This window comes from Leuciscus leuciscus (assembly GCF_965113295.1).
Source record: "Leuciscus leuciscus genome assembly, chromosome: 1".
Taxonomy (NCBI): domain Eukaryota; kingdom Metazoa; phylum Chordata; class Actinopteri; order Cypriniformes; family Leuciscidae; genus Leuciscus; species Leuciscus leuciscus.
In genome coordinates, this window is record NC_138725.1 from 18,769,503 (window position 1) to 18,794,287 (window position 24,785).

The 24,785-nt window shown below is 39.3% G+C and overlaps 1 protein-coding gene across 1 annotated transcript in view; it reads left to right on the forward strand.

The window, feature by feature from the left end:
- The first annotated feature begins 8,315 nt into the window (after positions 1-8,315).
- Positions 8,316-24,785, forward strand: part of LOC309500085 (uncharacterized protein) — a 56,159-nt gene continuing 39,689 nt past the window's right edge. Inside the window, exon 1 of the mRNA XM_082171649.1 lies at positions 8,316-8,415. The gene's annotated coding sequence lies outside the window, so the exon portion shown is untranslated. The remainder of the gene's footprint in view (positions 8,416-24,785) is intronic.

Sequence of the window (24,785 nt, forward strand, 5' to 3'; positions counted from 1 at the left end):
TTGCTATTAGTAAACAAAAACTATTTCTAAAGCTAGGTCTTCTAAACATTAGATCACTCACACCTAAGGCAGTTATTGTAAATGAAATAGTCACAGATAATAGCTTCGATATACTTTGCCTTACTGAAACCTGGCTTAAACCAAATGATTATTTTGGTATTAATGAGTCTACTCCTCCTGGATACTGTTATAAGCATGAGCCCCGTCTGATTGGTCGTGTCGGAGGTGTTGCAACCATTTATAAAGATATTCTAAATGTTACCCAGAAAACGGGTTATAAGTTTATTTCATTTGAAGTACTTGTACTAAATGTTACGCTCTTAGATGTTAGAAAAACATCCCTATTATCTCTAGCCTTGGCTACCGTATATAGACCGCCAGGGCCTTACGCTGATTTCCTAAAAGAGTTTGCAGATTTTCTCTCAGACCTATTAGTCAATGTCGATAAAGCACTAATTGTTGGAGATTTTAACATACACGTAGATAATCCAAATGATGCGTTAGGAGCTGCGTTTACAGATTTATTAATTTCATTTGGGGTCAAGCAAAACGTCACCGGACCAACACATCGTCTTAATCATACACTCGATTTAATTATATCACATGGAACCGATCCAACCGATATAGATATCATTCCACAAAGTGATGAAGTCACTGATCACTACATGGTAACTTGCATATTACGTACTGCTGTAATATGTCATGCGGCGTCGCGTTATCAACCAGGCAGAACAATCCTCCCATACACCATAGATAATTTCTCAAATTGCTTATCTAATTTGTCTCAGCTGCTGCCTGAACCCAAACAAACAGATGAACTAGAAGAACTAACTAGCACTATGAGCACCATTCTCTCTAGAACATTGGATGTGGTTGCACCTATTAAATTAAAAAAGGTCAGAGAGAAAAATAAAGCACCATGGTATAACAATACTACGCATGTTTTAAAGAGAGAAACCCGTATTTTAGAGCGTAAATGGAAACAAACTAATTTAGAGGTCTTTAGAATCGCGTGGAAAGACAGTATGTCACGTTATAAAAAGGCCCTAAAAGCGGCCAGGGCTGAGCACCTCCGCAAACTAATAGAAAACAACCAAAACAATCCAAGGTTTTTACTTAACACCGTGGCTAGACTAACAAATAAACAGACGTCACCCGAACAAAATATCCCGTTACAGTTCAGTAGTAATGATTTCATGAACTTCTTCACTGAGAAAATAGAAAGCATCAGAACCACAATTGTAAACGTTCAATCTCCAATCGCGCCTTATAATTCAGCTTCAATTATCACCCCGAAAGAACAATTACAGTGCTTTACAACTATAGAACAAAAAGAGTTAAATAAACTTATCACTTCATCTAAAACAACAACATGTTTATTAGATCCTATACCAACTAAACTACTGAAAGAAGTGTTACCTGTAGTGGAAGATCCTCTCCTCAATATTATTAACTCGTCTTTATCTTTAGGTCATGTTCCAAGAACATTTAAACTGGCAGTTATAAAACCTCTCATTAAGAAACCACAATTAGATCATAATAATCTAGCAAATTATAGACCCATTTCAAATCTTCCATTTATGTCTAAAATATTAGAAAAAGTGGTGTCCGCTCAACTGGGCTCTTTCTTGCAACAAAATGAGATCTATGAAAAGTTTCAGTCTGGATTCAGACCGCATCATAGCACTGAAACTGCGCTCGTTAAAATCACAAATGATTTACTTTTAGCTTCTGACCAAGGCTGTATCTCAATACTAGTTTTACTTGATCTTAGTGCTGCGTTCGATACTATAGATCATACATTACTCTTAGATCGACTACAAATTTATACTGGTGTTCAAGGACAAGCACTAAGCTGGTTCAAATCATACCTATCTGACCGCTACCATTTTGTCTATTAAATGGAGAAAAATCGATCATAACTCCAGTAAACTATGGAGTGCCGCAGGGATCTGTATTAGGCCCTCTGTTATTTTCAATATATATGATGCCACTTGGAAATATTATAAGGAAACATGGAATTAGTTTCCATTGTTATGCTGATGACACTCAAATATATATTTCATCACGGCCGGATGAAAACGCAAAATTTTCCAAATTGACAGAGTGTGTTAAAGATATAAAAGATTGGATGACCTGTAATTTTCTTTTATTAAATCCAGACAAGACAGAGGTAATACTTATCGGTTCAAAAAACCGCCCACAAAACCTCGCACAATACAACTTTAACATCATAGGATGTCCTGTTACTTTATCCTCTACAGTAAAAGACCTGGGTGTTATACTCGATTGCAACCTGTCTTTTGAAAATCATATTTCATATGTTACAAAAACAGCATTTTTCCACCTTAGAAACATTGCTAAGCTACGTAATATGCTATCAGTTTCTGATGCAGAAAAGTTAGTTCATGCATTCATGACCTCGAGACTGGATTACTGTAATGCTTTACTAGCTGGTTGTCCTGCATCCTCAATAAACAAGCTACAGTTAGTCCAAAATGCCGCCGCTAGAGTTCTTACTAGATCAAGAAAATATGATCATATAACACCGATTTTATCAACACTGCATTGGTTACCTATAAAGTTCCGTATTAATTACAAGGTATTGCTACTGACCTATAAAGCCCTAAACGGCTTAGCTCCAGTCTATTTAACGGATCTTCTATCACCCTATAATCCATCGCGCTCTTTAAGATCACTAAATTCAAGGCTTTTGGTCATACCTAGGATATCCAGAACCACCAAAGGAGGGAGAGCATTCTCACATTTGGCTCCAAAACTCTGGAATAGTCTTCCTGATACTGTTCGTTGCTCAGACTCGCTCTCCCAGTTTAAAACTAGATTAAAGTCGCATCTCTTCAGCCAGGCATTCATATAATCCTACAGTTCAAACTACAATCCGGCCTCTAGCTCATAAATGCCAGAGGAGAACTGGCCCCCGACTGAGCCTGGGTTCTCCCAAGGTTTTTTTTTCTCCATTAGGTCACCTGATGGAGTTTTAGGACACCATTAGGTCACTTGATGAAGTTTTTCGGTTCCTTGCCACTGTTGCCTTTGGCTTGCTCAGTTGGGGATATTTTGGGGATATTTAATTTAATTTTATCAATCAATAAATTCCTCTTGAAACAAACTTTGTTGTATTATTTTAATTTAATACTGTGAAGCTGCTTTGATACAATCTGTATTGTGAAAAGTGCTATACAAATAAACTTGACTTGACTTGACCTGTCTAACGCTCTCCCATTGAGAGTCTGGCACCAGTCTGTGAAGGGAGTGCGCCTTGATCCCTCTACTCACCTGTGATACTCACCTGTCTACTGCTCTCCCACTGTGAGTCTGGCACCAGTCTGGAAAGGAAGTGCACTTTGGACCCTCTACTCACCTGTGATACTCACCTGTCTACTGCTCTCCCACTGTGAGTCAGGCCCCAGTCTGTGGAGGAAGTGAGCCGTGATTTCTCTACTTACCTGTGGTATCCACCTGTCCAACGTTCTCCCACTGTGAGTCTGGCACCAGTTCGCGAGGAAGTGAGCCGTGATCCCTCTACTCACCTGTGATACTTACCTGTCTACTGCTCTTCCACTGCGAGTCTGGCACCAGTCTGGAAAGGAAGTGCACTTTGAACCCTCTACTCACCTGTGATACTCACCTGTCTACTGCTCTCCCACTGTGAGTCTGGCACCAGTTTGCGAGGAAGTGAGCCGTGATCCTTCTACTCACCTGTGATACTCACCTGTCTGCCGCTCTCCCACTGAGAATCTGGCACCAGTCTGTGGAGGAAGTGAGCCGTGATTCCTCTACCCACCTGTGATATCCACCTGTCTAACGCTCTCCCACTGTGAGTCTGGCACCAGTTTGTGAGGAAGTGAGCCGTGATCCCTCTACTCACCTGTGACACTTACCTGTCGAACGCCCTTTCACTGTAAGTCTGACACTCACATGTGAAGGAAGTGATCCCCGTTCTCTCTACTCACTTGTGATACACACCTGTCCAACGCTTTCCCACTGGGAGTCTGACACCAGTCCGTGAAGGAAGTGAGCCTTGATATCCTTACTCACCTGTGATCCTCACCTGAGATTCTCGCCGGTCCATACCCGCGGCGGTGCTGTTCCGGGTTCCTGGGAAGAAGGAGACAAGGAATTTTAGATTAGGATTTCTTAATTGCTTTTTAATAGAAAATAAAGTTGCCATTCCTTTTACTCCTGCCTCTTGCCTCCTCCTTGATACGCTCCTCTGGGTGACAGTGGTTTAGGGGTGAGCGCTGTCTGGCTTGGCCCACCCCGACCTGTGACATACATAGTAATTTGGGAGGTAGGGAGACCAATGCCACCTTTTTAATTTGATATATTTTTGTGCCTGTTTTGGATTAGGGAGTTAGGGAAGTTATTTTATTTTGTGGATTAGGGCAGTAAGAGGTCTATTCCAAAGTAGTTGTTTTTGTTTGTTATTTAGGCCTTGTCGGCTCCTGAGGTAAAATTCCATGGTGTCAATAACCTGTTAAAACTCAATAATAGTGTTTCATTCACTTTTCCATAACAGAAACCTTTTTTTTTTTTTTTTTTCATGTTAAGTCCTTACCCTAGACGGGTGTAACAGATTGTTTTGGCTTTATAGCAGTTCTTTAATACATTTATTTTCCAGCTAAAGTTAGTTTTGATTGATTCGCTTCCGTCGAAACAATCATTTGTTATTGAATTAGGGTCCGCTAAGACGACACCATTCTCTCTACACAGACTTTAAATGCGAACCTGTGAGAAACGCTGATGGCGCTCACATGAGCATTAAGAATTGGTTCTATAGTTATGTGCGTTTGAATATATGTTCGCAGGTTTGGAATTCCCTACAGATCAAGCCTAAACAAAGTACTGGTCTTTCCTTATAAATTTGATACATACTTTTATTTTATTTTGTCATTTAGGGGTAGGTACGCAAAACAAATTTCCGGCAACGCTTTAACTGTAGAGTGGTAAAGAGATCCTCCATAGGGAGAGACTAGTTGGCACTTCAGCACTGCGTTGTCATTGGAGTCGAAGGTCCTTCATCAGATCTGGATACGGCCTGGATCCGGCAGGCTGTGGGAAAACCTCGGGATAAACAAAGACACTAAAATTTACATAGATGCCATTCTTATGATGTAACGAGTACATCAGGATTTATGGGAAGTGTTCCCAGTTCCAGCTGACCTAATCTATGCAGCCTAACATTGAATTATAGAAGTCTATAATGTATTATGTGAATGCTAGGCCAAAGAGATGTGTTTTTAGTCTAGCTTTGAACTGACAGAGTGTGTCTGTTTCCCGGACAATGTTAGGAAGATTGTTCCAAAGTTTTGGTGCTAAGGATCTACCGCCAGCGGTCAATTTTGATATTCTAGGTATTATCAACTGGCCGGAATTTTGAGATTGCAATAGACGTGAAGGAATATAATGCGTTAAGAGCTCGCTCAAATACTGCGGAGCTGAACCATTTAGTCCTTTGTAAGTAATCAGCAAAATTTTAAAATTGATGCGATGTTTAATAGGGAGCCAATGCAGTGTTGACAGAACCGGGCTAATATGGTCATACTTCCTGGTTCTGGTAAGAACTCGAACAGCGGACAGGTGGTAGGGTGATTGGAAGGGAGGAGTTTGGAGACTTCTGCCTATGAAAGTAGAGAGAAGGAGGGTAGAATGTGTGTTAGCTGGTAAGATGTATAGATGAAGTGTGTTCTTGACGCATCTGTCAGTGCAACACTTCTGGAGGATGTGAATTTGTGGTTTCACAAGCACTAACTTAGTAGCCTAAAAGCTTCATGGTGCACACACACACGCATAGCAAGCATTCTTGGCCCGGATGTGGCCTCACGCTGGCACTGCTGGCCTCCTGTGCAATGGCATGAATCCTGGCATGAATGGCATGAAATTCACAACCCCAGAAATGTTGCATTGACACATGCATCGTGATCACACTTCATCTAGATTCTAGAACGACTCTTATTTGACAAACAAACTAAATGAATGCCCTGGAGATGTTTTATTTATTTGTAGTATTAGGTAGTACATATTCATCACCCAAACAAAAACTCATATTGCTCCGTGACTGACTCGCTTTGGTCAGGTGGTATTTATAGCAAAGGGGGCGGAGCTTTAGATTCTAGAGAGCATTTGATTGGACAGAAGATGTGATGAGAAGCTGAAGTGTGCCATTATGTCATAAAAATCCGTCATCCATTTTAGCGGAAGTGAGGGAGTTTTGAATGCTTATATCTCCTGAATGTGAATTTTGTCATTGGTTTGGAACACACCAGCTTATTCATAACCTTAAGCCTAACATATTAAAAGCTAAAAAACTTGTTTTGATTACAAGACTAACACAATACGATTGTGGTTATAGTTAAACATCTAAATTTACAATATTTCTCACAAAAATAAAGAGACATCAGACACACAATTTTTCTATTTTTAACTTCAGTCCCCCAAAAATGTGAAAAGTGTCATAAATGTTACATTTATTAAATTGTTATGAGGGACACATGAGCAGTAGGTAGATGTTTGTTTTATAGCAAGTTTTGTGTAAAATCATCTTTAAACCAAGTCCATTCTCTGTCCATTACAGAGTTGAGAATAAAAGGTGTTTAAATCTGAAAAACACTGAAATTAATAAAAGGTCTTATGCCTGAAGTGGGAAAATATGATTTTTTGGAGGTTTAATATGTCTAATGATGTGGGCTATTTAGCAAATGATTTATATGTAAAATTGAAGTTGAAATATTATCGAATCCTAGTATTTACAGAATGACTGTAAACATCTAAAGATGTTGAAAAGTTTCTCCTAGTATTTTCCCTCAGACTCTCGACGCTTCACTCTCCAGTCCAGCGGGTGGCGGTAAGTCATGCGTTTGTTTTCAAGATGAGTTTACAGCTTGATCTCTGGTGTTATACATTGTGCTACTGGCTTCATTCAAACTCTTATTAGTGCACTTTTCCTCCAGAAAGATTTTGAATCGGGTCAATTCATGCCTGTAATATTCCCATCTGAGCAGGAATATGTAGTGATGGCCAAATGAAGCGTTTCGAAGCATTATTGCTTTCTGATACAATTGTGTCGAAAATGGTTCATTACTCGAAGCTTCATTCATATAGAAATTGCAGCACCATCTCCTGGTGAAGTAAATGTAATGCAACAAAGCTGACAACCATAAAATGCAAGTAGGTTTATATGTTAACGCCCCGTTTATTACGTGTTTACCGAGGCGATCAAAGCTGAAACAGTGTTAGTGCTGTGAAACTCATTTATGTAGGCTAGGTGAATTTTACAGATACTGATGAATTTCATGTGTTCACCTTGATAATAAAATATTAAGCATGATGTGTGTGTGTAATTATTTCTTTAGACAATGACAGAAGATCAGACCAGCTTAAAAAAAGTTGGAAACCATCACAGAAATACTAATGGTTTCTATTAAAATACCAATAGGAACCATTGGCTTTTACCATTTAAACCACTACAGAATTCTTTTTTGTAGTGTGTTTGGGACATATTCCATTAGGATTTAATGCCCCCACCAATAGAACCCAACACATATCAGTAGAGACTCACAGAGACCACTATAATTCCCATTACAACCAATAAAATTCTCATGAAAACCATTAAATCCAATAGAATTTCGGTAATGGTTTCTATAGTTTTTTTTTTTGTTTTTTGCAGGGCACTATAATGTGTGAAAGCTTTATCTTGTTTAGCTGTGGGAAGCAGAACTCTATAACTTGTTAACTTGGTGGGACTGATATTTTTGTATGTTGAAAAGGATGTGCTTGTGTAACTGGTCGTACTTGTATAATGTAGCAGAGGGTTTTTGAAGTTTCTGTCTTTGATGCATATTTTTATGCAACAATGTTCATATGTTCTCTAATTAATAATAAAAAAATGTGGCAGAGGGTGTGCTTTGGGTACATGCAGAAGGCTTAGACAAAGTGTTCATTAAATGGTATGGTTTTTATTCAGAAATATTATTTTCTTTGTCTTTGGTGAAAGGTGATATCTTTTTTTTTTTTACAATTTCACCAGCTTTAGAGACACCGACTACTGACACCTACTACTGTTGCCATGGTTTGGCTTCACTTTTATAAGAAATACAGCCGCCAGGTTTCAAACCTGTCAACACTGGATTGGGCTGTCAAAGGTGGTTCACTACAGGAGTGAACCAGTGTGCTTCAGAAGTCATTTTCACGTGACTAGTGACGTAATGATACAAGCTCCGAAGCAGTGGTTCATTGCAAGGACCGTTCGAGTTTGAAGCAAGCTTCGGAGCGTCGGTGTCAGACGTAACATCACTAGGAATATGTGGAGTTGCTGCAAATGAACTGAGAAGATCGTGTTTGTTAAAAGAGGAGATTGAGGAGGACTCGAGTGAATAAAACACGAGGAACAAGCAGGTTGGTGTCTATTCTAAATTCATCTTTAATGACTGGTGTGGTACATTAATACACTAACAAAGCTTTAGACACCCCTTGCAAACATTTCCTGTGGTATTCTATGTGATAAACCATCAAAAGTACCACACGAAACGAAACTGGTGTGGTAATTGTGTAGTATTGTGTTGTTTTTTGGGACGCTTTACCACAGGATTTTGTTGTATTGTATGTAATATTGCTGTGATATTCTTGTGCTACTGTCATATTCCTGCAGTAATACTTGGAATTTCCTTGTAATGAACCTGTGGTCCAAATTGTTTTGCACTGTTTCTGTAACCTTTTATTTATTTTATGGTAACATTCTATAGTAATCCTGCTAGAAAAGTTGTTTGTCCATGATAAACCCGATATTACTTGCATACTAGTCATAATCTGAAAATATAGTACACATGCAAGCCAAGGCTTTAGTGGTGACATGTTGATATACAAGGTAAATTGCTGCAGTCAGTCATGATATGTGACATCAAATACACTTATGTTAACATTTATTCACAACACATTTGAGAGTTTGTTGAGAGTCCACTTTGTACAATACTGGTTCCCGACAATTCCTACCCCTCGCTGATATACAATTAGTTAAAACAATTATCTGAATAAATGCAATCTGCAATTTTGGGGCGAAATCTAGGCTGAGATGGGAGAAGTGAAATCAGAAAGTGTTTTATTTTTGTGTGTGTGATAAAAGTCATGCATTTAGCATAGCTATGTATGTAAAAAAAAAAAAAAAAAAATCTTGCATCACAATAAGTGTATTGTGATTGTCAAAACATTTTAGTAACTAAACTGAATTTTATTAGGTTTAGTGACAACATGTTACAATGTATATATAATGGTACAATTTCTGGTAAGCTGCGCTTTTTTAAATTATTGATTGAAACAAATTTCACGATTTCAATTCAATTCTTGTGATTTGATTTATTGTTGACTCATTTGGATAAATATTAGGTACACAAGATAGGCGTTAATTTTTCTCAAGAAAAAAAAAAAAATCACCTAATGCTGTAAACATTCAGACAACCCTATCCGCTGGTAGTATTAAGGTTAAAAATAACTCAAATTAAATATAATGTGTTTTTTATTATAATAACAACTTTATTTAATGATAAGTAAACATATAATAAATATGTAATATAGTACACATATTTAGCAAAATAAGTGTCAATTGCGTGAGTCTCACGGTGAATGCGTGAGAGTTGGCAGCCCTGCATTTAGAGAGCATGCTAAACACCATGTAACAATGATTTTGGTATATAATCATATCAATAATAAGTAGTATTAAAATGTTTATTTTTACAAAGTAAAATTTTCTACCATATACAATTGAATATACAATTGAAGTTTAAAGACAGAGAGAGTAAGCGCGTGAGGGAGGAGCTCTTTTCTCTTTCTCTCCCTCAGGTAACATGCGCCCTGTCACATCTACATCACTCATAAATCACAATAACCAATCAAATAAGGCTTTGGCGGGACAAAAATTTGTTTTGGCAGCCACCTAAAAAATTTAATGGGGGGGGGAAATCCACACAATTAACACCCTAAAAATGACATAGCTTATAGTGTTTTGACCTCGACAACCCAACTACTGCAAACTTGCGACTAACGTTAGTTAACTTACTAAAGAAGGCGTAATCGCTTGTTTGCTAAAGGTCGTGTCGGGACTCCAACATTAACACACTGACAACATTTTATTCAGAATCTAAAATATTTTTTGATCTGGTTGATCTCTGATGATCTCGTTTTCATGGAGACAGACGCGGTGTGCACGGAGGGGAGGAGCTGTCTGTGTGTATGTGTGTGAGAATGTGAGAGAGACGCGTGAGTGACAGAGAGACGGAGGGAGAGCAGGGAATGGAAATGCAGCTGAACGAATACGCTGTGTGTTTTAAGTAGTGTAAAACAAATAAATGAATAACGAAACGCAAGATGAAGCGGCCGGTGTTGATTATGTGGCGCACCGCCATGAATTAGTCTATGTGTGGGAAACACTGAATAGTATATGCGATATCCGTATCGCAGAGAGGTGCGATAAATTACATTTATTTTATGTGCCAAGCATTTGTGTGTTTCATGCATTGGTTGTTTATCCAAATTCAACCAATCAGATGGAGCCTTACTATTTGAATACCCGCCTCCCCAGTAGGTGCTATTATGCTATTGGCTAGGCCAGGCCTAAAGGGGAACCTAGTGGCTCAGAGCAGAGAGTGGAAAATAAAAACTAATGGCGGGAGTAGAGAAGCGAGGAAAATGACAACAGCAAAGAACCTGTGCCTAAAAAGAACTGTACGTCTGAAATATTGCAGTATTTTGGCTTCAATAAGAGAATGTGTCACAAATGCAGGTACTGTGTAAGGGGCCGTTCACATATCGCGTCTAAAAACGCCTGGAAAGCGCAGCCGCGCCGTTATCTCCTCCTTTCCACAAGCGCTTGCGCTCCCATGGCATCTGTCGTTGCTATGCAACCATGAACTGCACTGAGCGCTTTCCATGATGACGAGAAAGTATCAGCCAATGATTAATTGATTTCTAGCCCTTGCATTAGCTTTACTACTAGATATATTTATTGAGATGAGAAATAAAATATCGCCCTGTACGGCTATGATCAGCTGTTCGGCCGAGCTTTCGACGTTGTTATGGAAACGCTGATCGGTTGGTTTTTGTTACGTGACCTGCGGTGATTTTGCGGCATTCTGAAAAGTTGAGACAGGCCTGGAAAAACGTGCTTCCATTATATGCCTCCATTTGACATAATGAATTTGCATGTGAAAAAAAACGCGATATGTGGACATTAGTGACGGTGTCATTATAAGTCGTGCCGAAAAATTGTGGCCACGTCAAGAGGGAAAAGCCAAGTCATCTGGAAAGCCACCTCAGGGAGCATTATGAAGACTTCAACAAGTGTGAGCCCAAATCTACCAAAACTGCTAATGAATTTCCAAGTAAAAATAACCCAGTCTCACAGGCAAACATTAATCAAAGTTGTGCAAGTGTAACTCCTTATGAAAAAACTGAGATATTCTTCTGAAGGACCTGCGCCTGGACCCAATGTCATAGCGGGGTGCTAAAGTGCCAACTAGTTTCACCTTATGGAGGATCCCTTTACCACTCTACAGATAAAGCGTTCTCGGGAAAATTCGGTTCGCGTATCTACTGAAAGTAAACTGATTAATTAAATGTAAAGCCTTTGACACGTTGTTTTCATCTTTTAAGAATCAGAGCCATATAGACAGTGGCGTAACTTTGTTTTAAAAAGTGGGTGGGACAGGTGGGGTGGGGTGGGGTGGGGGGGTTGCTAATAAAATGCTAAATCAGATATATGAACAATAACATTACGATGACCTTCAATCGATTTAAATAGTAGGCTACATGGGGTTTAATTTGTCGTTTAATGAGATGTAACCTGATATATGTATCCGCTGCTTGACTAACGTGTATCTTAATGGTCCAGTGGTAGAACTTTCGCCAACCTTGTCAGAGGTTCTGGGTTCTAATCTGCTCTCGCATAGTTTTTTTTTTTTTTTTTTCTCATATAATTTTTTTTTTTCTCATCAAAACCGTTTATGTTCATCAGTGGTTGTATATCAAGCAGGGGCACGTTTGTGTGCATTATGTTTTGTGATTTCACCAGAACGAATAGAGAGTATCCGCAACGGACTGAAGCGCGCGTCCGAGTGAAGACAGTGCGGTCCACCGAAAACACTGTATCCGCGCCACTGATCACAGCGCCAACGAGCACTTTGATCACTTGATTTAAAAAACACATTTGAGCGCTAGATCGTCTTTTATTTAAAAAACGAACGAAATGAATGCTCTGCCAGTTAACTGGAGATGTTTTATTTATTTGTAGAATTGGTACATTCGTGCCGCGAGATGTTTTAAAAAGTGATGGGGACAATATCGACCCTGGCAAAAAGTGGTGGGGACATGTCCCACCCGTCCCACCCGCAAATTACGCCTATGCATATAGAGATATATATTGTTAAGAACAATGTAGTGTCGTCATTATCCTGATGAAGTCACCGCTCACGCCTTCCATTCGCTTTGAGTTTCAGCGTTGAGTCTTCTGAGGTGAGGAGAGCAGTTCACGGTATTTCTCATATTTACACAACCATCACACACACTTTATACTGTTTGATTAAGCAACAGGCTCATTTCTGTATTGTTTTCATCGATCACAGCGATACTTGTGCGTCTTTTCTGGCGTCTTCCTACTGAAATAAACATTTAGTGCAGCAGCAGCGAGCATGAGGAGAATATGTTGAGTTCATTTAGACCTGAGCGATTTTGTGTTCGTTTGTGTGATTGTCTCGATGTTTGTGAGAGAACTGTTACTGAATATGTTGCTGCCGTTACTTCCAGAGGTCATAGATCCTCTTCTTAATATCATTAATTCATCTTTGTCTCTAGGATACGTACCAAAAACCTTTAGGGGAGAGTGGGGTGAGTTGTGCCAGTTTTTACTCAAAGTGACTTTAAAGTGAGGCCATGACAGTAATGCCTTCAACTTAAGGATGTGCATGTATTTCAGGATGTTGTGCATCCCTGAGAATAATTACTTTGGATCTGAAATAAATAGTTTCAGAAATATAGCTTTTGGGAAAAAAGTGGTCTCATGGCACAACTTGCCCCTGGTGCGGGGTAAGTTGTGCCTTTTGGGGAAATATGTTGGGGTAAATTGTGCCAGTGCTTTCTGAAGTAAAACAGAACATTTTACTGTTATGAACCGTATGCTATATGAAAGCAAGACAAATTCAATACAAAATGACTAATTTAAGGTTTATTTAGATATTGTCACCCTGGAATACCATAGCATGCATTTTTCCTACTATGGTCAATTGCATAGGGATTTTGTATTGAACACAACTCTGGATCACAGTGTCACAGAGACAAGGGGGCGGGCTCATTTTACTCAGACGACCAATCAGTCTCTCAGGATCATTGTGAAGCTATCAAGCTACGCCCTAGCAACCATTTAGAGCACCATAGCAACACAATATATGATATTTGTGAATCATTTCAGGCAAAAAAGGCTTTGGCAATAGATGCCTGTTGACAGAACACTGTCTGTCAATTATGTAACATAAGAATAAAGTTACTAGGCTAATTTCTAAACATCCTATTGTGACTTAGGCCACTTAAAAACTGAATAAAACTTATCTTTATTAACATAGTGCAAACTCAAAACTGAAATCAGTGTTAGCTAAATTAAACAAATAGCAGGTAGGCCTAAGTCAAACACAGATGAGGCATGCCCATCTCCTCACTTCTCAAGATTATCCCCTGTGAGTATGTAAGTCTCTAGGTGGTCTGGATCTGGCACAACTTACCCCATGCCCTTTGGCACAAATCACCCCAGACCCACAAGTTTGAATAATTAGCATGATCCAGCAGTTAAGAGCTAACATCATGCTTACTGTATAGACTCATTGTGTAGCCTACTAAAGCACTAAAACATGTGTGAAATGTTTTCAAACTTGTCTATAATTGTCCAGACACTACAATCAAAAAACCTTAATCATAGAAAATGTACTTTGAAAGGGAAAAAACTGTTTTTTGCACTAAAATGTGCTTAACTCTCATGCCATGTATCTCTCTTCTTTGGAGGATGAGTAAAATTGATTGCTTTTCAAAATTATGTGGTCACATGACCAAATTATTCTATGGTTTTCCAGAACAAGGGGTGGAACTACTTCCCCCCTGGCACAAATCACCCCACTCTCCCCCTAAGCTGGCTATGATTAAACCGCTTGTTAAAAAACCGCAACTTGATCCTACAGAATTAGTCAATTACAGGCCGATCTCGAATCTACCTTTTCTGTCAAAGATATTAGAAAAAGCAGTATCTTCACAACTGTGTTCCTTTCTTGAAAGAAATGATATCTGCGAGGATTTCCAGTCTGGATTTAGACCATACCATAGTACCGAGACTGCTCTCGTTAGAGTCACAAATGATTTGCTCTTATCATCTGATCGTGGTTGTGTCTCTCTATTAGTGTTACTCGATCTTAGTGCTGCATTTGATACTATCGACCACAACATTATTTTAAATAGACTCGAAAATTATGTTGGCATTAGTGGAATTGCAATAGCATGGTTTAAATCATACTTATCTGACCGTTATCAGTTTGTAGCAGTAAATGAAGAGATGTCTCATCGATCACAAGTTCAGTATGGCGTACCACAAGGCTCAGTACTAGGACCACTGCTGTTCACTCTGTACATGCTACCATTAGGAGATATCATTAGGAAACATGGCATTAGCTTTCACTGTTATGCCGACGATACTAAGCTCTATATTTCTTCAAAACCTAACGAAACTTACCAATTCACAAAATTAACAGAATGCATAGCTGATATAAAAAAATGGATGACTCTTAATTTCGTACTTCTAAATTCTGAAAAAACAGAGTTTCTAATTATTGGACAAAAAACGTCCTCACGTAACAACCTAGAATACTGTCTAACACTTGATGGCTGCTCTGTTATGTCTTCGTCGTCGGTTAGGAACCTGGGTTTGCTCTTTGATACCAATCTTTCATTTGAAAGTCACGTGTCCAGTATCTGTAAAACTGCATTTTTCCATCTTAAAAATATATCTAAATTACGTCATATGCTCTCATTGACAAATGCGGTACAGTTAGTTCATGCGTTCATGACCTCAAGGCTAGATTATTGTTTGCTAGTTTAGTTTTTTTTTTTTTTTTTGAAAATGCTTAGTTTTAGTTTAGTTTTTATTAGTTTTAGTGTTAGTTTTAGTCTTTTTTTGTAATTTGGGTTATTTGTCAGGGGCAAGATTCTAAAAGGTCAGTAAAAGTATTGTGTAATAATAACTCAACAAAAACATCATACAATTTTAGAAAAAAATTCACATCCCATTGAAATTCCTTTACCTCGGCTCTTACAAAATCCACACGCCACAATCCATACCAAAAATCTACATCTTCTATACAGAATTCACACCCTATACAAATACCACAGCTGTACAATTTTCACACCCTAGGCCTATACTAAATTTACCCTATACAGTCAATAGCCTACTCACTGAGGTGGACAGTAACAAAGTACATTTACTTGAGTACTGTACTCAAGTACACTTTTTGAGTATCTGTACTTTAGTTGAGTATTATTTTTGCTGGAAACTTTTAACTTTAAAGCTACACTGTGTGATAATTTCCCCCATCTAGCGGTGAAATTGTATATGACTACCCAGTGAATATTAGTTTCTGTTCCTTTCAATTTCGAGGGGGTTTTAACTCCTACGGTGGCCGTATTATTCCAAGATTAACATGGCTTCCAGTTCGACTTTGTCCAATTGCGCCTTTAAAACTATTCATCACCTGTGATCTGTCGCAGCACAGATTTATGTTACAAGGTAAACAATACTTTTTCACCATTGACGTGAGGAAAAGTAATGCAAGTTATTCTAGAGGTTGTTCTGCACAACCATGCTATGGTTAGACAAGCAACTATAAAACTTTTTTACACAAATAGGCTGGATTACCTGCCGAGAAGAAAGCAGGCAACTTCGGCGTCCGTTTTAAAATCTTTGCTCCTCATGAGCTCTTTCCATCTGGGAAAAGTTACTCCAATATTGACTTTGGTCTTGCTGATTTGCCTATCGCGTTGACGTTTTAATTCTCTCTTTCGCTTCCTTGGCGACTTTGCTACATGTCCTCGAAAATAGGCGTGATCCTCCATCAGCAATCTTTCAAATCTGCAGGCAGTCGCGAGTAATCTCCCCCTCACATTCATCTCTGTCACTGAGTGTAAAGCACGAAAGGCGAAGCTTGATTTTACTGGTATGTCCCTCTTTGGCTAATGTAGTTTCAAGATGGAGGGGCAACATGGCGACCGGCATTCGAACCCCTCACCCGTATGTACTTTCAATGGCAGATTATAAACTTACGAGAATACTTTATTACTTGAAAGAAGTAAATATACATAAATGAGCACATATATTTTTGAAAGAACAAAGTGTTTTTTGCTAAGAATCAACTAAAAAAATTACACAGTGTAGCTTTAACTTCACTACATTTGAAAGACAAATATCGTACTTTTTACTCCACTACATTTCTGTCAAGGTCCTTGAGTAGAAAGTAGTAACGTCAGTCAGGGGATGATTTTGGTTGGAAATGAAAGTCGGATTGATGTCAGAAACCGACTGATTTCGGTTTCTGACGTCAACCCAATTTTCTATTTCAACGACAATACAACGTCTGTCCAATGTTGGAGATTAATGTCAATCTGGCGTTGGATTCTGACATCAACCTCATTTTCATTTTTAATGTTGGGTTTGGTCTTCTGAATGCGAATTGTCATTGTTTTGGAGCAAACCAGCTTATAGATAACAGTAAGGCTAACATATTCATACTAAAAGCCAAAACACTTTAAATAGGGCACTATTTGAGGGAACAGCCATTTGGGTGTCAGAAACCATTGTGGACGTTATTGAGTGCACTTATTCAATCTCACATTCAATCCCACTACTGGAACTGTGTTCTAGAAATAAATGTGATATTGTTATGAGGGTATAGTCAGGCATAGATTCAGAGGCATAAGGTACTGTAAGTATTATACACAACAATGCAACAATAATAAAACAATGCATTGCCATTTACTTTTTACTTTTGATACTTAAGTATTTTTAAAAACAAGTACTTCTGTACTTTTACTTAAGTAAAAATCGGTCTTTACAACTTTTACTTGTAACAGAGTAATATTTGACCAGTAGTAGGCCTATCTGTACTTTCACTCAAGTAAGTTGTGTACTTTGTCCACCTCTGCCTACTCATCTGGATTGAAGCAGCAAACATTCAGTGTAAAAGTAAAAAAAATAACATAACATTATTTAATATTTGAATCACAGCTTATACAGTGTTTTGATATCGACAACCACAACCAAAAAGTGCATTTTACCTCAAACTTGCGGCTAATTAACTTTCTAAAGAATGCGCAATCGCTTCTCGGGTTGACATTAACACACTGACAAAATTATATTCAGAATTTAAAATATTTTTATACCACTTTTTAATGTGTGATTGTGTAAAGGTGTTCACAATACTAGAGATACCAACCTTTAGCGAACTTGCTTTTCAACGTCGAACGAACACTCGTTCTCATGGAGACGCGGTGTGCACGGAGAAAGGCGGCGCAAGGTGGAGGGTGGGTGTGGCCTTGACCATCTTGCGCAACTGTACCGTGCATGTTTACGTTGGATATAGCAATGGCACGAAGACACGCAGTCTTTCAAGCATTTCAGTTTGACCCAGAATCTGATCCGGATGGAGAAGCAACGGATGAAGAAGTTGCAACTCAGCGGCTCCAGCAGGACGTTTCTGAATGGTTAGTTTAAAATATTATGTCTGGATACGGTACTTTATTCGGATGGTTTACAGTTATTAGAAACTGCGTTGTTGTCGGATGAGAAGCGCTGAGAAGAGAGGGCGGTCACTGTGGTCAGTCTCTAATAAAGCCTGAGAAAGGCCACCCCTCTCTGGGTTTGCTGTACCAATGAGAAGGGTGGACTGTTTGGCGGGAGTTTCCTCTGGTGAAGATTTATGACGCTATCTCAAATCTGCCTTACCTCTTTTCTGTTAATTAATACTCAGATAGATATAACAAATCCACACTGCATTCTAAGAGAAGGTGATGTACATCAAAGCATTAGTCATCAAATGAGGATTAATTAGATAGGAGACATGAAACAGGTAAAGTTACATTGACCGTTGGTTGTATAATGAAATACATACCATGGTGTATACATAATAGGACACAAAACATCACACTCATTCACACAGTTTCTGGGATGCACGTTCATTTCTAGCTCAGTTCGTCTCTGATTAATGCAGCGAAGTCTGCATGGAAGATTGTTTCTTCCCATTGTCTCTCTCTTGCACATTGTCTCTCTCTTGCACATGCGGCCACATACCTTTCGATCGTAAAAACTGTCTGTGTTCCCTGTAACAAGACATCGTCCTGCCAGTGTGTTAGCCTCATTTGGGATGTTAGTTTTTGGTGAAGGTTTCACAGTGAGTTTGCTGGATTAATCATTAAATAAATGAATAATTTGTGTGTGTCCGATTGGTCCAGACGCTACACTTATTACAATTACATCAAGCTCTGCGATCTTGAAATGCGGATATCGCGCGCGCGCCATATAACCAACAGGAAAACGGTTATCCAAATAACAAAGAAGTGTACAACACTCGCGTTACAGTGTGTGTATTCACACACATAAACTGCATAGCTGCATAGCTAATGTTACAGCCACATTCTACGTGTAACAATCTAGGTAACCATAAACAGTAAAGCAACACACTGTAAGATATTTGTATTTGTAGTGATTTGTCAATTTAGCTCAAAGGAATTATTAATTAATTTATAGGGAATTCGAAAGAGTCACTTATTACAACTGAGCAAATGACTCGTTCGCGGTTCATTTGAACTGGCTATAACTATCAACTCTGCAACGGATATGAATATCCGAACTATAGGGAAACACTATAGTTAGCAAGGTAACTTAGATCGAAGTTCAAGACAATAAATTCGTAAGCACATAACAAGTAATACTTCTCTTTTCAAATAAAAACAATACTTTATTGATTATATACTAACACATAAAGCTAATATCTAACACAAACACACACACGCCTACACGCATTCATACAAGTTGCCGAAAGAAAGAAAGAAAGAAAGAAAGAAAATTAGAGTTTGGAAAGAATGAGTTTAAGAGTGAGATGATGAAATCTCAAGATTCTATGCACTTATAAGACATAACCTGGAACGAACCATCAATCATTAATTAACCCTTCTATCGTTTCTTAGACAGGTTATTACATTTATATCAATACACCAGTTCAGCTTTTAGTCTGGAGGTTACTTGCTTGTCTTTTGCGTTCCTTTTTTCTCTTGGGATTCCCTTTCGGCGTAAAAGGGGTTTCCCGAGTTCGTTCTTGGCTGGTCTCCTCGTGCCTGGTCTGAGGCGGCCAATCACGTGGTGTACTGGCGGGTTGATGGAAGTCTTTGTTTGAAGCTGGCTTTGCAGAAGAAACGTGGACCGAAACTTTGCCGCAAAACTTAACTTAGAACCGAGACTCACAACGGAAAATAAAGGAAAACTTAGAAAAGAAAAGAAAATTTAGACGAGAGTAGTAAGATGGCTTGAATAAAGCTGTTGAACCCGTTCTTCTGATCTTAATTTGGGTTCTTTGTCTCTGCGGTCTACATGGTTGCTAGTCTGGTTTAGATCTTCATCTTTTTCTGCCCATCTCTCTTGAGAGTGATAGCAGAGCGTTTCTTGAGGGTGAACCCAGAGAGCGAGAGCACAGAGAGAGAGAGCGACCTTGTTTCGGGTCTAAGATTTTAAACTCAAAGTTTGTCCAACCTCCAGGATGAGTTCTGGCCAATTAGACACTGGCTAAATTTAGGAGGTGGCATTCTTTTCAGTTCTGATCGTAAATTATCTTATCTGGGGGGGTGTCTGTTCTCTAGCTCTTAAGCAGAGAGAACAGAGGCCACAGTTTAGACATCATTACTATTATAAGAATACAAAACATTTTACACAGATTTCAATCAAGCCATCTTTTGAATCACGAGCATACGGTCATGCTGACAGGATGCACGACACACTTTCATTCAAGCATCTAATAGTTATAACAATTACATGAATTATATGGGATCAAAACATATTATCTTATTAAAATATGCATATAAGTGGTAGAAACAACACAGGATTAGGTAGTTGCATGATTGTTTGATCATGAGTCCATTGAAAATTGTTCTTGAATGGTTTTATGTATTTTGATATGTAAAGTCTCTTGGTGTGTAAAGTTTATGGGGCTCACGACATTCCAATCTGAGGTCATGGATAGTTCCTGCTGAAAGCTGTTTTTGTTCATTTCTCATGGGACCTTGGTCTCGGTCATTCCCTTAACCCATCAGTATTCGGCCACAAAGCTAGCATTGACCAGTTATTTTGTTAGTGCTGGGGGGGGCTCTTTTAAATAGCCAGACTGGCCGGCGCCTGGACCCCATGACAAGATTGATGAGGATACGAAGTCCTGACCAAATCTTCCCCTTTGTTCGGCAGGAAGTGGAAAGTTTGAATTAATTTTCTGGAAGAAGATTAGTTTGTGGTTGGTTCCTTCTCATTGTCGCTACAACACTTATATATCATTAGTTGACTTACTTGTTCGAGGTGTGTAGCTGAGCCAAAGAGAGTGATCCAGACTTTAGTTTCAGACGTCCAGCAAGCCCAGCTCTGTATTGACCCTTCGGTGTTCATTTGTACATCCAATTATTGAGCAATTATTATGCTTCGCTCGCTCAAAAGCCATGATATCTCTCGTGGAGAAACTAAAATCGCGCTTGCGCGTTCCTACTTCCTAGCGCATTTTCTCATGGGCGGAACATATTCTCTGGGCGGGCAAAGCAGAGACAGGGGAGGTAACATTTCTCCTTATAACGTCATAAGGAGGAGATTCAAGATGAGCGCGTATGAGCCTCCATTTTCTCAAAGGCAGAGAAAAATAGCAAAAGCTCGATTTACTCTGATTGAAATTTCTAGAAACTTGGGGACCATATACAGGCTAGGTGAACTCATATTAATGTTAAAAAACCTCAGAAAGTGAAAATTTCATGTCATGGGACCTTTAACCGTTGCCAGTGCGCCCGCGTACAGAAGCGTTTTTTTTTTTTTTTTTTTGTTCAAAGTTACTATCAGATTTAATGTTATACCTTGACAAACTATACATCATTAAAAAGATACAAGACTCAAGTTTCAGTATTTAACCACTATTGTATTCTGATAACTATAGTGACAGTTATTTCTTAAATTTGTTAGTTACAGTGAGGAAAATAAGTATTTGAACACCCTGCTATTTTGCAAGTTCTCCCACTTAGAAATCATGGAGGGGTCTGAAATTGTCATCGTAGGTGCATGTCCACTGTGAGAGACATAATCTAAAAAAAAAAAATCCAGAAATCATAATGTATGATTTTTTAACTATTTATTTGTATGATACAGCTGCAAATAAGTATTTACAGATTACAGAGGTATACAATTACAGAGGTCAAACGTTTCCTGTAGTTTTTCACCAGGTTTGCACACACTGCAGGAGGGATTTTGGCTCACTCCTCCACACAGATCTTCTCTAGATCAGTCAGGTTTCTGGGCTGTCGCTGAGAAACACAGAGTTTGAGCTCCCTCCAAAGATTCTCTATTGGGTTAAGGTCTGGAGACTGGCTAGGCCACGCCAGAACCTTGATATGCTTCTTACAGAGCCACTCCTTGGTTATCCTGGCTGTGTGCTTCGGGTCATTGTCATGTTGGAAGACCCTGCCTCGACCCATCTTCAATGCTCTAACTGAGGGAAGGAGGTTGTTCCCCAAAATCTCGCAATACATGGCCCCGGTCATCCTCTCCTTAATACAGTGCAGTCGCCCTGTCCCATGTGCAGAAAAAACACCCCCAAAGCATGATGCTACCACCCCCATGCTTCACAGTAGGGATGGTGTTCTTGGGATGGTACTCATCATTCTTCTTCCTCCAAACACGTTTAGTGGAATTATGACCAAAAAGTTCTATTTTGGTCTCATCTGACCACATGACTTTTTCCCATGACTCCTCTGGATCATCCAAATGGTCATTGGCAAACTTAAGACGGGCCTTGACATGTGCTGGTTTAAGCAGGGGAACCTTCCGTGCCATGCATGATTTCAAACCATGACGTTGTAACGTAAAGACGGGTCAGAATGCCAGCTCTCCTTGATCTAATTAACTTACTGGGATCTTCACAGAACACAAAGACCCCTGTTCTCCTTGATAGCAAGAATTTACATGATTAACTTACTGACTTTCCAATCAACAAACAGGCTCTGTCCTTCCTCTACTGTCTACAAACAACAGATGGTTTTGTCATCTCAGTTACTCATTGACTGCCATTTGAATACGCTCTCTTGTCTTGAATCAGCAAAACACGAAGTTTACTACTCCACGGGAAGTCATGAGGGGCAAGGCGCCGCAATGTCGGCAATTTCGCAAATCCCCTGTGGGTTCCTTAAGACACTGATTTACACCCAAACACTGATTTACACCTCAGAACAAACAAGACAGTGTCTAACCAAAAGCCATGCGAGTGGAAAACGCACATACACACATTTACACCCTCACCCTCCCCGGCTCGGAAAGCCAAAAGTTCAACGCGTGGTGTGAACTCTGTGTGACACCACACACACACACACACAGAAACACACGCAGGCCCCACCACGTGTGATCCAAAATCCTTGTATAAAATATTTTAAATGTATTTTCGTGATGTGTATGATCCCCTGTCCCAAATATTATGCCTATGTAGTTTATTGGCCTGTAATCACTCTGTGGTGCCCACAATTACAAGAAATGATGTACCTCCTTGATTTTAGATATTAGAACTGTCATTCGCGGTATTGCCGTGTTCCACAAACCCCAACGATGCTGAATCTTTAACACAAAATATCAGAGAATGCATTGTTTTATTAAATACCAGTGTTAAGTTAGGGACGAATTCATCGTTTCAAAACCCCGCGGAAAGGGGAGCGTATAGACCTCGAAACGTCAGGAGGTGGGCCCATACGTTGTTAAAGACGATTGGCCCACGTACGTGAGGGAGGTGTGAGTTTAGCCCTTTAAAATTGCGCGCCCCTCTCCTCTCATTGCAGTCCGCCAGAGAGAGAAAGACGACACGCCTCCTTCCCTCAAGGAAGCTTCGCTCGCTTTTATTTTCCTTTTATTTCCAAGTCTTTTCTTAGAACTACTATTACTTCAGTATAGTCTTCTGAAACCAACCCACGAAACCAACTTAAGGCTAAGATAATCTTTGCTGAGTCTTCGCTCGCTTCAAGTCGCCATAGCAACCAGAACGCTGTGACCACGTGATCCAGGTGCCTTTATATCCAACACAGACGAACACACGCACAGAAGGCCGATCTTCCAAACAGAGTAACGTAGATCTTTTAAATTTGCAATCTGAAGGAAATGCTGTTTAAAGTTGTCTAAATATTACTAAGAAACGTTGGGGTTTTGTGGTGTATGACTAAACTGTTTCTATCTCTCTCTCTAAATTCTCTTTCACACACACAAACATACACATACACACACACACACATACTCTCACCCACGTGTGCCGAGACAAACACACTACCACGTGCTCACGGAGCCGCCGACACACCCACCTTACAAACGCGACCATCTCAACATCTCACACGCACACCAAAAATCATTCGTATCTCAACTATCAGTTTCCTCTCGTTGATTTTCTCTCTCTCTCTCTCTCCCTTCCTCTCTCTCAAACCTTTTTATTTTGTTGTATTTCTGTATTACGATCGTTATATTGCCTGTTTTGTTTATGCATTTTTATTCATGCGTGATTTTAAAATAATTGTGTAATCGCTAGCTTGTTTAAATAAACTTTGTTAAATCATTTGAATTAAGTTTGCCTGTTTGTTTCAAATTCTGAGTCCCTGAGGAGTGCAGATTTTACCTTATAAGCTCTACGATTGTCTTTACTATTAAAAGAAATCCAAAAGTGTCTAAAACACGAAGATAATTATCTTCTTTGTGGCCACAAGAAAGTGTTATCTATCAGTGTTAAAGACGCCCGATTTCTGTTCATAAATTATACATTCTGTCCGCCGGACGGCCAGTCTGCATGATAAATGAACATTCTTCAACTTCTACCTCAAATTTCCCCAAATTGAGTAAATTCTACCCGTCTCTATCAGTGATTATTACAAGTAATTGTGTAATCGCTGATACAAGCCGAGGTTTTGACCTATTCCCTATTTTGAATAAATTAATTTATGGAAGCAACAGATGCATATTCACATTGATGAATATTACCGCTAATTTGAGCTAATTAATTCCCCAACACAAGGTCATTGTTGTTACAACGTCTTAGTGTATTACCAACAGTAACCTTGGAAACGGTGGTCCCAGCTCTTTTCAGGTCATTGACCAGCTCCTCCCGTGTAGTTCTGGGCTGATTTCTCACCTTTCTTAGGATCATTGAGACCCCACGAGGTGAGATCTTGCATGGAGCCCCAGTCCGAGGGAGATTGACAGTCATGTTTAGCTTCTTCCATTTTCTAATGATTGCTCCAACAGTGGACCTTTTTTCACCAAGCTGCTTGGCAATTTCCCCGTAGCCCTTTCCAGCCTTGTGGAGGTGTACAATTTTGTCTCTAGTGTCTTTGGACAGCTCTTTGGTCTTGGCCATGTTAGTAGTTGGATTCTTACTGATTGTATGGGGTGGACAGGTGTCTTTATGCAGCTAACGACCTCAAACAGGTGCATCTAA